Source organism: Haliotis rubra, unplaced genomic scaffold (assembly GCF_003918875.1).
Source record: "Haliotis rubra isolate DU_JTF1 unplaced genomic scaffold, ASM391887v1 Scf393, whole genome shotgun sequence".
Classification (NCBI taxonomy): domain Eukaryota; kingdom Metazoa; phylum Mollusca; class Gastropoda; order Lepetellida; family Haliotidae; genus Haliotis; species Haliotis rubra.
In genome coordinates, this window is record NW_025767072.1 from 969,077 (window position 1) to 972,345 (window position 3,269).

The following is a 3,269-nucleotide window of genomic DNA, read 5'->3' on the forward strand; positions in this document are numbered from 1 at the left end:
CCTCAGAATGGGCGTTTCTTGTGTTGATGCTATTGTATGTATGATAGATATGGACATTCCTCAGAATGGACGTTTCTTGTGTTGTAACTATTGTATGTATGATAGATATGTCGACATTCCTCAGAATGGGCGTTTCTTGTGTTGTGTTATTGTATGTATGACAGATATGGACGTTCCTCAGAATGGACGTTCCTTTTGTTGTGTTATTGTGTTGTATGATAGATATGGACATTCCCCCAAAATAGGCGTTTCTTGTGTTGTGCTATTGTATGTATGATAGATATGGACATTCCTCAGAATGGACGTTCCTTTTGTTATGCTATTGTATGTATGATAGATATGGACGTTCCTCAGAATGGGCGTTTGTTTTGTGTTATTGTGTTGTATGATAGATATGGACATTCCTCAGAATGGACGTTTCTTGTGTTGTGCTATTGTATGTATGATAGATATCGACATTCATCAGAATGGACGTTCCTTGTGTTGTGTTATTGTGTTGTATGATAGATATGGACATTCCTCAGAATGGACGTTTCTTGTGTTGTGCTATTGTATGTATGATAGATATCGACATTCCTCAGAATGGACGTTCCTTGTGTTGTGCTATTGTGTTGTATGATAGATATAGATATTCCTCAGAATGGACGTTCCTTGTGTTGTGCTATTGTATGTATGATAGATATGGACATTCCTCAGAATGGACGTTCCTTGTGTTGTGCTATTGTATGTATGATAGATATGGACATTCCTCAGAATGGACGTTCCTTGTGTTGTGTTATTGTGTTGTATGATAGATATGGACGTTCCTCAGAATGGACGTTTCTTGTGTTGTGCTATTGTATGTATGATAGATATGGACGTTCCTCAGAATGGACGTTCCTTTTGTTGTGTTATTGTGTTGTATGATAGATATGGACATTCCTCAGAATGGACGTTTCTTGTGTTGTGCTATTGTATGTATGATAGATATCGACATTCCTCAGAATGGACGTTCCTTGTGTTGTGTTATTGTGTTGTATGATAGATATGGACATTCCTCAGAATGGACGTTCCTTGTGTTGTGCTATTGTATGTATGATAGATATGGACATTCCTCAGAATGGACGTTCCTTGTGTTGTGTTATTGTGTTGTATGATAGATATGGACATTCCTCAGAATGGACATTCCTTGTGTTATGCTATTGTATGTATGATAGATATGGACGTTTCTCAGAATGGACGTTCCTTTTGTTGTGTTATTGTGTTGTATGATAGATATGGACATTCCTCAGAATGGACGTTTCTTGTGTTGTGTTATTGTATGTATGATAGATATGGACATTCCTCAGAATGGACGTTCCTTGTGTTGTGCTATTGTATGTATGATAGATATGGACATTCCTCAGAATGGACGATCGTTCTGTTGTGTTATTGTGTTCTATGATAGATATGGACGTTCCTCAGAATGGACGTTTCTTGTGTTGTGCTATTGTATGTATGATAGATATGGACATTCCTCAGAATGGACGTTTCTTGTGTTGTGTTATTGTATGTATGATAGATATGGACATTCCTCAGAATGGACGTTCCTTGTGTTGTGTTATTGTGTTGTATGATAGATATCGACATTCCTCAGAATGGACGTTTCTTGTGTTGTGCTATTGTATGTATGATAGATATGGACATTCCTCAGAATGGACGTTCCTTGTGTTGTGCTATTGTATGTATGATAGATGTGGACATTCCTCAGAATGGACGTTCCTTGTGTTGTGCTATTGTATGTTTGATAGATATGGACATTCCTCAGAATGGACGTTCCTTGTGTTTGTGTTATTGTGTTCTATGATAGATATGGACGTTCCTCAGAATGGACGTTCTTTGTGTTGTGCTATTGTATGTATGATAGATATGGACATTCCTCAGAATGGACGTTCCTTGTGTTGTGCTATTGTGTTGTATGATAGATATGGACATTCCTCAGAATGGACGTTCCTTGTGTTGTGCTATTGTATGTATGATAGATATGGACATTCCTCAGAATGGACGTTCCTTTTGTTGTGTTATTGTGTTCTATGATAGATATGGACGTTCCTCAGAATGGGCGTTTCTTGTGTTGTGCTATTGTATGTATGATAGATATGGACATTCCTCAGAATGGACGTTCCTTGTGTTGTGTTATTGTATGTATGATAGATATGGACATTCCTCAGAATGGACGTTTCTTGTGTTGTGCTATTGTATGTATGATAGATATGGACATTCCTCAGAATGGACGTTTCTTGTGTTGTGCTATTGTATGTATGATAGATATGGACATTCCTCAGAATGGACGTTCCTTGTGTTGTGTTATTGTGTTGTATGATAGATATGGACATTCCTCAGAATGGACGTTTCTTGTGTTGTGCTATTGTATGTATGATAGATATGGACATTCCTCAGAATGGACGTTCCTTTGTGTTGTGTTATTGTGTTGTATGATAGATATGGACATTCCTCAGAATGGACGTTTCTTGTGTTGTGCTATTGTATGTATGATAGATATCGACATTCCTCAGAATGGACGCGTTCCTTTTTGTTGTGTTATTGTATTGTATGTATGATAGATATGGACATTCCTCAGAATGGACGTTCCTTGTGTTGTGCTATTGTATGTATGATAGATATGGACATTCCTCAGAATGGACGTTCCTTGTGTTGTGTTATTGTGTTGTATGATAGATATGGACATTCCTCAGAATGGACGTTCCTTGTGTTATGCTATTGTATGTATGATAGATATGGACGTTCCTCAGAATGGACGTTCCTTGTGTTGTGTTATTGTGTTGTATGATAGATATGGACATTCCTCAGAATGGACGTTTCTTGTGTTGTGCTATTGTATGTATGATAGATATGGACATTCCTCAGAATGGACGTTCCTTGTGTTGTGCTATTGTATGTATGATAGATATGGACGTTCCTCAGAATGGACGTTCCTTGTGTTGTGTTATTGTGTTGTATGATAGATATGGACATTCCTCAGAATGGACGTTTCTTGTGTTGTGCTATTGTATGTATGATAGATATGGACATTCCTCAGAATGGACGTTCCTTGTGTTGTGCTATTGTATGTATGATAGATATGGACATTCCTCAGAATGGACGTTCCTTGTGTTGTGCTATTGTATGTATGATAGATGTGGACATTCCTCAGAATGGACGTTCCTTGTGTTGTGCTATTGTATGTTTGATAGATATGGACATTCCTCAGAATGGACGTTCCTTGTGTTGTGTTATTGTGTTCTATGATA